General features: G+C 36.4%; 1 pseudogene; it reads left to right on the forward strand.

The window, feature by feature from the left end:
• The first annotated feature begins 10,008 nt into the window (after positions 1 to 10,008).
• LOC107006316 lies at positions 10,009 to 11,730 on the forward strand (annotated as a pseudogene).
• Positions 11,731 to 12,066: the final 336 nt, after the last annotated feature.

A 12,066-nucleotide genomic window follows, 5' to 3' on the forward strand; every position in this document is an offset into this window, starting at 1 on the left:
CGACCTTTCGCAATGAGTGTCGGTGCTCTTTGCTTAGGGTGTCAATCGATTAATATATTGTCCTTTTTTTGGGAAGCTATTGTTAATTTCTACATGTATAATATTTGGGTAGGGTCAGTCCATCATCAGTGGGGAGGATTTTTGATTTGGTGGTTTTGGGGTTAGAAATCAAATGGGGAACCAGAATCATGTTAGCATTTTAAGTGGCATATGATATTAGTAGAAAATAAAATAAAAATTCCAATTTTGTGTAGCTGCCATTGACCAACTATCCCATGTTGTGAAGTGGAAGGAATGTAAAGTTTTGGGAATAAACATGGTAGAAAGTTTATAATACCTAGTTATTGACAAATTTAAAGATGATGGAAGATGTGAGAAAACTAATTCCAACACAAGGTGGTGTTAAAAGGGGCATGCAAAATTGGCTACTTCAGGAACAAACAAATACTCATGTGTTTCGACCTTAAAGAAGATTTTGTAAACATTATGTCGTAAACAATGACGTCCGTAAGAATTTTTTTTTCAGTGATGTCACAATTTACGGGATAGAATGACTATAAAAGAAAATTAAATAAGCTTTTGCTCTAGGCCTCCAAAAATTTTGAGGGCCCATTAATAGTGAACTTTAAGAAAAAATATTTTTCTTGTAAAACTTTGATTAAATTAAAAAAATTTTACTCTTTACATTAGATATATTTCAAGAAAATTTAAATTAAACCACTCATATCTTCATATTATTAAATAAAATTTTATACAACATCATTCAACAGATTGTATTGCAAATAAATATGATTAACATCTTTTCAACAATTAACATCAATCAACATGAACTTAAATTAATTCGTTCACTTCGTCGATAATTTTTTGACTCATTAGCTTGTACTTTCTGTAGTTTTCACGTTAAGTATGGAAAAATCAATGATTGTATTGATGAAAATAATATTGACTTACAAGCTCCTTATATAGGAGAAGAGTCATATTCTAGCTGTACCAGGTTTCTTACTACAACACAAATATATTATTACATGAGTAATATTATACAATAACTCAAATTCCTTATCCTAGTCGACTTTGGCCTCTTACACGATACAATAGCTTAGTCCTACGTAATTTAGGATTCAGTAGTCCAATGCTAATATGACTCTAACTTGTCAACCATCTCCAATTGACCTGTTCCTTTGACATGTTTCATCATGCTTACTTCTTCAACAATTCCCCTCAAATTAGTGATTGGAGGAGTTGTAACTCCTAGCTTGCTGTGAAACCCAGAAAAAACCTGTTCTGTTAAAGCTTTGGTACGAATATCACCAAGTTGATCTGTAGACTTCACAGAATGAGTAAGAAGTTGTCCTTTGACCACCTTCTCAAAAAAAAAAAATGATAGTCCATTTGAACATGTTTGGTCCAAGCATACATAACTGAATTAATCGTCATGTACAAGGCACTCATATAATCACAATACAACGGTGTAACAGATCAAAGGAACACTCCAAAGTCATGAAAAAGATACATGATCCAAGCCATCTATACTACAGTGGAGGCTAGTGCTCTATACTCAACTCTAACACTCGATCGGGTTACTGTGGTTTGTTTCTTAGAGGTCCAAGAAATACAATTTTCACCTAAGTAGATGTTATAGTCTATATTTGATCTCCAAGTGGTGGTACAACCTCCTCAATCAGCATCAGAGTATCCATACAACCTACATAGCTATTGTGAAATAATTTTGACTCCAAAATGCAGAGTAGCTTTGATGTACCTGAGAATCATTTTACCCCTTGAAGATGTTCAATGTTTGGGTTTTGTACAAACTAGTTTGCTAAATTCATAACATGAGTAATATCAAGTCTTGGTGAGGATCAAATATTGAAGACTCCCTACTATCATTCTGTACAAGAAGACATCTACAAAACTTCCCACAACTTTATGCAAACCATGCTTTTGAGCTAAAGGAGTGGCTACCGCCTGCCAAAGTCATATCGGTCTTGGCCAGCAGCTCAAAAACATATATACTTGCTTCGACTTAAGTGAATTTATCCTTCATAATACTTAACCTCAAATCCTAGAAAGAAGTGTAACGGGCCAAAAATTTTCATAGCAAACTCCTTCCTAAGTTTAGATTACTTCACGTGACAATAATATTATTCGTATATAACAAGAGAAATATTTTGCCTTTGTGAGATTGCAAAGTTAATAAGTAAGGATCAACCTTACTACAAATAAAACCAAGGTGTAAGATATGCAAGCTAAACCTATCAAGCCAGGCTCTTGGTGCTTGTTTAAGACCATACATAGCCTTTTTAAGTGGATGCACATGCTAAGGATACTTGGGATCAATAAATCTAGGTTGTTGACTCATGTACACCTCCTCTTGTAGAAAACCATGGAGAAAAGCATCTTTGACATCTAGTTGTCTAACTTCTCACTTTGAACTACTAATAATGGAACGAACCACCCTAATATTTATTGCTTTAACCAAAGGGCTAAATGTTTCTTCAAAATCTATCCCTTCAAGCTGCGAGAATCCCCTTGCCACAAGTCTGGCCCTGTATCTATCTATTGTTCCATCGGCTTTTAATTTTATTTTGGACACCCATTTTGAGCTACCCAACTTCATCAGGAGATTTAGGCACCAATATCCATGTCTTGTTAGTATGTAAGACATTGATTTCCTCCTGCATTGCTGCAAGTCAATGAGGTGACTTAAGTCTTTCCTTAGTAGTATTAGGTTCCTTCAAAATTTCTTTGTTGCTGCGTGCAACAAGTGATAAATGATGTTCATTCACCTGGTGTCTGGTGATCATATGATGCCCTTATGGTGTAGGAAGTACCTCAACTGTACATCAACTAAAGTAGTTGATTGGAGTTCAGTATCGTCAAGTTGATGGTCAACAGGTACATTGACCAAAAAAGGTGATTGAATGGAGTCACTTTTAGATGTTGTGTTTGAAAAGTGTTTGGCCATTTGTTAAGGCTTCCACAAGAAGGGTTTACATATCCATATATGTTGTGTTTGATGAAAACACATTACCCTATGTGTCTCTAAATAATCCTTATACTAACATTGATGTCTCACCTCACCTGGCTACTTTTGTTGAACCTTTCTCTAAACTGCAAGCACATGATAATTCAGGGGAAGTATAGGCTGATAGTACACAAGTTACTGTAAAAATGATACAATAACAACCCATATACTCCTTGGTGATAAGAGTACTACTGACATCTCAGTTGCAGGATTAGATGATGATCATGAGGAACATGTTGACAGTGGTGATTCATACAGTAATATTGAAGCTCCAACTGCAGATTTGGAGCTTCAATATTACTGTATGAATCACCACTGTCAACCTGTTCCTCATGATCATCATCTTATCCTGCAACTGAGATGTCAGTAGTACTCTTATCACCAAGGAGTATATGGGTTGTTATTGTATCATTTTCACAGTAACTTGTATCATTTTCACAGTAACTTGTGTACTATCAGCCTATACTTCCCCTGAATTATCATTTGCTTGCAGTTTAGAGAAAGGTTCAACAAAAGTAGCCAAGTGAGGTGAGACATCAATGTTAGTATAAGAATTATTTAGAGACACATAGGGTGATGTGTTTTCATCAAACACAACATATATGGATATGTAAACCCTTCTTGTGGAAGCCTTAACAAATGGCCAAACACTTTTAGATTGTTGTAACCAGGTTCTTCTCCACAAAACTTAACAAATGGAGTCACTATCTTTAGGATCGAGAAGAGAAGCCTATTAATGAGAAACACTGTTATGAGGAACGCCTTGACCATAGAAGAATAGTAGGTTACATGGAGTAGTAGAGTTAAGCCAATTTCGACAATACCCCTATATTTTCTTTCCGAAACACCATTTGTTCAGGTGTGTTAGGACATAAAATATGTCTCACAATGCCATAATCTTCCAAATGCTTGATGAAGTCTGTTTTGATAAACTCACCACCTCCATTACACTGAAATATCTTAATTTCTTTAGAAAATTGGTTTTTCACCATTATCTGAAATTTTACAAAAACCTCAAAGAATTTAGATTTTTTTTCCAGTGGAGAATCCATGCATATATTGTGAGTCATCTAAAAAACACATAATATATCATATGTTGAAAATATTCGATAGGAGTAGGTCCCCACAAGTCACAATGAATTTTCATTAATTTCCTAAGAACATGCATATTTCCATAATCCACCTTTCGCAGTTCAAAGCCCACTTTCAATCATCAAAATCTAGAAACATATGTTAAATACGGGTTCACGAGAACTCATCTTAACATGAAATTATTTGAGTTCATGTATAATAAATCATAAAGCAATCAATTATATCAATATTTAAAGGAACCCATATAGAAGAAAATCCTAACTTTAATTGAAGAACTCTAACTTCAAAATTTGGGAATTTAGGAACTCTAAGGAGGAAATAGCTCCATAGTTGAAGATTATCATAACTTAATTCTAAAATTTTGACTTCAATGGTGGAATTGAAAACTGAACTTGAAACCCTAACTCCATTCTTCAAACTTCTAGTAAGAAAAATATTTTGGGAGAATGAACTTATTCTTCTTTTTGGGAAAGAATGACTTGAATTTGGTGATTTTGGGGGTAAAAACCTTAATATAGAGCATGGTGTTGACACTCAATTTTAACCTTTCCCAATATAAATTAATTAACGAGCTTCTTAGTTTCCAAACGACTTAGAATAATTAGTTTTATAAAATTCGAAATGTTTCGCAAGTTTATTTAAATAGTTGTCATTATTTTTTATTTTTTTAGATAATACATATGTTTTGCGTAGTTATATATAGGATTAATACATTTTATGATTATTCGAAAATCGCCTCAAAAGATTTATTTTGTTTAAGTATTTTACTAATTAGTTGATTCATATAATAGTTTACACTTTTGAACTAGTTGTTTTATAAAATAAATCGATTATTCTATTTTGTTAAAATTAAGAAGCCTATTAATTAATTTATATTAATTTATCTCAGCGGAATTCGCCCTGTGACTTAATGTGGTCAATTTATTGATCATTAAAGAGATAAAATCATGTTGGGTTGTTGTTTTTACAACTTTCAGCAGCCCAATTCTTTTGGATGCTCCAGAAAATCCCTAGGCCTAATTTCGACCCATGAAATTTTCATATTATTCCCAGCCCACTTTTACCTTTTCCCTTCAGATTCAGCTGCCCAACACCTTTTAATCCAATTCTCATACAGCAGCAAATAAACCCTATAGTTTTCTCAGAAAACTGCCCCCTTTGTTTTTTTTTCTCGGCCCTGGCCCATTTGCCATTAACCCCAGCCCAATGTCTTCTCCCAGATCCGACCCGAATTCTCTCTCAATAGAAAGAACCCAAGAGCTCGCTACGTGAACATCAGACACGACGACTATGTGTTCGCGTCATCTTCCTCCGCAGTGTTGAAATACAGAACTCCAAGAAGCAACAAAATTGGAGCTTGGCGCGTGAGACACATGATTCCCAGCAGCGACGGCGATACACGACGACCCTAAACGTAGAGTAAGCAATGAATGACGTTTGTCTTCTTCCTTGGATGTCCCTTTCGATTTGTATGCATCCAGATTTGGCAGCACCTTTCAACACACAATTTTGTCCTTGGTAGCGTGAGATGGGGACACGTAGCTCCCCAAGGACATCAGACTCGATCCACTCGTCCATTGATCTTTCCCTTTCAAGGACAGATTCAGATTGGATGAAAAGGAGTCTCCCTATTTTTGGGAAAGGAGTTTTGAATTCTGAATGTGATGGGCTTTGAATCCGTTACTTCTCAATTTTTCTCCCTTCACTCGAACCCTAAAATCCCTCTATATAAGCTTTCCTTCCTCCTCATTTTTAAAGGGTCCGCAACCAACATATAGAAAATAATAGCTTACAAAAAATTTAATATAAAAATAGTCACAGAAGACAATCAGGAAAAACATTCGAAGAGGAAAGGGGCTGCTTATGTTTAGCTTCATTCTTGTTGTTTGTTGGAATTTGCAAAGTTTGGGTGTGGTGTTGGAAGAATTCATTGTCCCGCTCTGCTCGTCACCCGTCTCATTTTGCTGTTCCGAGTAAGGTAAAAAATTCATAACCTCTCTGGTTTTCTTTCAAATTACTTGCTTCGGCAGAACATGTAATCTCGTATGCAATCAAAAACGAGCTTGTGCGATGTATTCAGAGTTATATCATTCTTGTCTAAAATAGCTGTTGTGTTCATTTCTATTTTTCTTTCTTTAGTGACTCAGCGTTTGTATAAGCTCATATCATTGGGTTCGGTTTTCTCCAAATTCATCACTGTTGCTCATTCTAGGTTTATATCGCCTGTTTCGATTAGATCATTTCTTCTTGAACTAATTTCTACATTTAAATCATTAGAACATCTAAATCAATAAAGTTTAGCTCTACTGTGGTTGTCTTGTGACATAATGAAAGTCTTTTTTCACATTTGGTCTAGTTCCCTGTTTTTTTAAGTATATTCGACTACTCAAGGGTATAACATGATGTTTGAAGGCTTCTAGATTGTGTTTGCTAGTTTGTTTTGGTGCTGTTAAGATTGATGTTGTTTCAATGTGTTTATGTTATGGTTGTCCTTTGAGCTCATGTAATATCAAGTTAAAAGTTTTGGATATTTTGCTAGTACTTTCCTGTTATTTTGTTTGAAGCCTTGTTTGGATAATTTCTCTTTTGGAGCTTATTTCGTTAATATCGACAAATTTGTTTCACCGCATAATATTTGACTCCATATCTTTCATTACTTTACCCCTAGTCGTACTAAAGAATTAAGGTGTCAACATTCGAGATCGTGTGTTGGGTTTTCGAGACCCACGATCGTTCTTTTTTTTTTCTTTCTCGTCTACTCATAATGTTGGTTTCAAATATTCTGGGCCGATTTTCTATATCTTACGCTTTCAGCGTTAGTGACTATAGATTTTATGCTAGTTCAAGTTTAATGTAGGCAGTGATTTGGTGTGCTCAAGTCTGAGTGTCCAACAAAATCTAGGCGTTCCCTATCCCTCCGTAGTTTGTTTACGCTACTTTTTTGAGTTTGGAGTATTTAATTGTTTTACATATTTCTTTTATTTTATATTCCTCCTTTCGTTGTTATGCTTTATGAATACTAATTCATGAGGAAAATTAAATTGTGCCGCCTTGCCCACTCATTCAATACTAGCAATTAATTAATTCCACATGCACTTCCCCATCCACCAGATGCCCATCATGCATGAAATTTTATCTGTTTGCTGAAAGGTTGTTTAAATAGAACTCATTTTGACTTTGAAAATTATTCATTCTCTCAATTTTCCTTCTTTTAATTAGAATAGTCCTACTTCCTAGTGATCCACTACTTGTTTGGTATCAATCATATAGACTTTTCTTTTGTTTTCTATTTACTTTCATTCGAATAATATGATAAGGTTTTGGAACCTCTTTAAACTCTAAGTATTCGCGTGTTTGTTTGTTCGCATATGGAAACACCAAGTTATTGGTTACTATGATTTTTAATGTATTAAAATTTTCCTCATCTCGTATTAATGTCTTTTTATTTTGTTTGGCATGTGAAATCTGCACGGATCCCATGGACCCTATCTCTACATTTTCCCATTGGGCCAATTCCATTTTATTCGAGTCAACCGACCAAAATTGATGTATAGGTCCCGAAGCAAAGGATAGAACTATAGAAGAGATAAGAAGCCGGCCACGAGGCCCAGTTTATTTCGTTTCTTTTATATTTGTATTTTATAATCTTTGGGCCTAAGCTCTTGTCGTCTTTACTTTCCGTATATATATTTATATTGTATGTTTAGTTTAGGACAGGTACAAAATAAATGGGTTAAAAACCCAAAATAGGTGGGTCCAAATTTCCGGTCAAAGCGGACAAAACCCGGATTTGGACCTAAATCTCTCTCTCTCTTTCTCACATTATATGCTTTTAATTACTTATCTATTTTATTGTCATTAGGTTATGGTTCGAAAAATCCAAATTCCCCGCAGACGCCATTAATATTTTATCGACTTAAAATTAATTTCAAAGGGCTTCTAAAAGAGCAAATAAACTATCAAACTAGATCTTACTTGGTTATTAAATTTAATGCTTCTTTTCACAAATACTTCAAATATGTTATAACTTAAAACTTTTTAAAGATCACTTTAGCTAAATTTATTAGTTATCGGATAACCGCAAGTAAGCGGAAGTCTTAGGAGCTTTCAAAACTTTCCTAAGACGTTAATATGAATCCCCGAACCCCCTTTAAATTTTCAAAATGATTTTTCTGTTTAAGTCTTTTGAAAACAATAGTTTTCTTGATTTTTCTCAAAAATTAAGTGGCGACTCTAAAAAAGTCGAAAATACTTTAAAAACAATATTTTCCTTTTCCGAATAAAATAGAAATGACGATTCTGCTGGGGAAGTTAGAGGATTCTAACCTTAAAACTAACGTTATTTGGCTATTTGTGATAAATTGTTTACTTGTTTATTTTACCTTAGTTTTGAAAATGTTGCATATCATGACATCTTTCTGCCAATTGGCAAATAGCTTGCATTTGGAAAATGAAAGTTACATGGCTTTCCTCAAAAACACACAAAAAATCATTTGAAAGTATCAAACAAATAGTTGGAATGCGGTCATTCGATGTTTTGGTAGATTCACCCCGATGTTTGTCCGACTCGGGTAACCGTCAACTTGAAACCTATTCTAGTAGCCTAAGCTAAAGCAAAATCAAAACCAAAATTAAGCATTAGCCTAAGAAGTCTTAATACCCAAGGTTTATTAAGTCTATTTAGTAGAAAACCATAAAATCGTGTCTAAGGTCTTCGACCTCACGACACATCATTCTATGTGACATTTGAATGATATACGTGTTGAAAACCAATTTGGGGTGGGTAAAACTAACTAGCTTCTGTTTTGTAGATATGAACCATTTCCCAAGGTTTGATATGGTCATAGCAGCGCCACCCCAACTCAAAATGTGGCATGACAATCTCAACGGGGATCATAAAAGAACCTTCAACAAATATGTGGGTGCTCTAACAAAATTGATCAACATGAACGGTTGGCCGGAATTGGTTGAGGTCCTCACACGTTACTGAGATAGCCAACGAATGGTGTTCCAATTAGGAACCGCTGAAATTACCCCGACTTTGGAGGAAATTCGAGACTGCATAGACACAGTAGGCACTGAGATTGAAAGGAAAGCAAGAAAACAAGAAGACATCTTTATCCCTAATAAGCCTTCTGTAGAAAATATTGCTGACTGGTTCGGGTTAGGAAAAACTTTGGCTACTGGTGCCAAGAACCCATGTAGCATTCAGATATCTTTATATCCGATTTGGACATGCGAGCTTCTACGCCACTTACAACCGAGAGTTCAAGATCTCCTACAGAGAATGGAATGAAATTTGTCCTCTAGCATTTCCTGTAGTGTTATTGGGAACAATGGTATTTCCACATGGTCCAAGTCTGAGTATCTATACCCGAGTTATAACACTCGTGCATACTTTGTTCAAAGGGTAAGAGAACCAAGGGACTACAAAGTACTATCCTATAGCTCCAGTCATCTTGTTCGATATGTATCGAGCCTTGGGAAAATGCAAAGAGGGACATCGATACATCCAAGGATGCAACCTACTATTTCAATGGTGGATCCATTTAGCGAAGGGTGTTGGGACTCAGGAGCTGCATATTCTTGACAACAAGAACACCCTTAAAGATTTGGATGATATGTTGTACTGGGCGAATATGGACAATCGGAGAACAAAGGGGAGATGGGCTCAGATTTTCTCCGAATTGAGAGAATAAGATCTCCTATGGATTCTTAACCGCTTCATCTCCAAAGAAGTTATCGTGGAGACGCAGACATGTTGTACTCGCCCTTATGCACCCTTTCGAGTCTTACGACAGTTTGGGAGGAGACAAACTGTACCCAAAGAGGCATACTATGGCGCTTATGTATACGATATTAGAGATGATAGAGTGCACGACGCGTCTGAAATGTTCAGAGAATGGAAAATTGCTAAGCGTATGAATAAATATACCATTGCCCCTGACCGATTAAATGTTGGATATGACAAGGGTTATAAAGAATGGTTGAAGAAGGACGTACAAAATGTCTCCTCCCAAACCCCGCACAGATTTCGCAGCGTAACAAACAAAGAAGCCAAAGCAGTAGCCGGACTACAAGAGGTAAAGAAAGAGGCCCAAGAAGTGTACACTAAGTTTGTGGAGAACCAAGGTACTCTTGAGAAGGCAACCCAAGAGGTGAAAAGACTAAGGTGTGGTTATGATGATTTCGATACCTGGGTCAAGGAGAAAATCGAGAGGATGCGATACAAAAGCTTGGAAGACAAAGGACGCATGTGTGAAGGATTCTTGCTGATGCTAAGACATATATTTCAGCAATATAAGACTCAGGGGGATGGAGACGAAGCAGGACTATCTGGAGAGACTAGTGGATTTCTCCCCTGCGCGGGTTTTCTATATGTATTTGTCATTTTAGCCCCTGCGTGGGCCTGCCTTTATTGCACTTTTAAATGGCCCCTGCGTGGGTTTGTCTTTAATGTTTTATCCATTATTTTCCCCTCTGTGAACATTATTATACACTTATGAAATTCATTTTGAGGGGTAATTGTTTATTTGATTCAATTCACGCGTACATCATTCAAATGCGCTAGGCCTACCCTGGCACAAAAGGGTCCCTCTATATGTGTTAGGACGCGATATATGTGTTATTAATTGCTTATGTATTATGTTGCTATGAATGAGGATATTGGAAATCCACTCCTTTCCAGAAATTTCCAAAGATACAGAAGTCACTATTACAAATGTCCGACCCAAAACTTTCTTAGGCTTCAGTTTCTCACTCAAAAGGCAAACCTCATCTCCAAATCCTAAACATTACTCTAGTGTCTCCGGAAAGGCAAAATCGCCGCTGTATACAAAGGAAAGGGTATTCAAACTGAACCAAGTGAAGAAGAGAGGGTCGAGATGCAAAGGTAGCGCGGAAAGCATTTGTACGAATCACTCTTTCCTCTTGAGAGCCCCGAACAGGAGATCAACAAAGAAAGTTATGAATAGGAAAGTTATGAGGTGTTACTTGCCTGCCCACCTTCTTTAAAGAGACGTCTGGCAAACAGAGACAACAAAATTTCTCTCGAGGCATATCCGCGCGAAGGCCGAAAGAAGATAGAGGTTATCTCGTGCGTTCTCATTTTTGAACACTATCGGTCTAGGGGCCTGCTGGGACCCGTTAAGACAGCGTCCCCACAAGTGGGATTAGGAGATATCCGTAAGACATGCGAATGTCATCCCAGGGAGAAACGGCATATAATAGAGGAGTGTATTGGGTTCAAAAATATAGTCCGTTATTTATTCAGTATGGATAGTACTCCTAACACTTGGGGTGACGGCGGTCATAGAGGGAACCAGACTCTTTCATTGCTCATTCATGCCTTTCAAGAAAACAATGAGGGAGATCTACTTGGAATTTGGTTCAGAATGGCGTCTTTACCCATTACTACAAGAATGTGGACATGCAATATTCTCTTCAGCACGAAATCCGAAAGCATTGTCCCTGTCATCATCATGCCACATAACACAATATTGAAAAGTGTCTCGACTTTCATCAAGACCTCGAATCTCTCATCTGCATGGGAAGGATTCAAGTTGAGACGGTTCCCCGTGGCTAAGATGAAGATGACGAAGAGAAGAAAATGACTGAGATGAAGTCATTGGTTTATCTTTAAAGCTTTGTTGTTTTTCCGTTTCCTTATAATCACAATGAATGAAAATATTTTATTTTGTAATCGAATTACGTTGGACCTAAATTCTCCTTGTGAGATACGTAGGAAGCCTTCCCAGGCGTTGCCCTTACTTTAAAAATTGTCATTCTCCCCCTTCATGTTACGAGAAGATACGAAGGCCAGATCAATGGACGTTAAAGAGCAGCTTCAAGAAGACCGTAGCTTTACGTGATTTAGCCTTTTTGAGACAATGTAAAAACTTAAACAAGCAAACTCCTGCTTGCTAATAAATGTGTTTCCGTCCTTACTC

This window comes from Solanum pennellii, chromosome 12 (assembly GCF_001406875.1).
Source record: "Solanum pennellii chromosome 12, SPENNV200".
Classification (NCBI taxonomy): Eukaryota; Viridiplantae; Streptophyta; class Magnoliopsida; order Solanales; family Solanaceae; genus Solanum; species Solanum pennellii.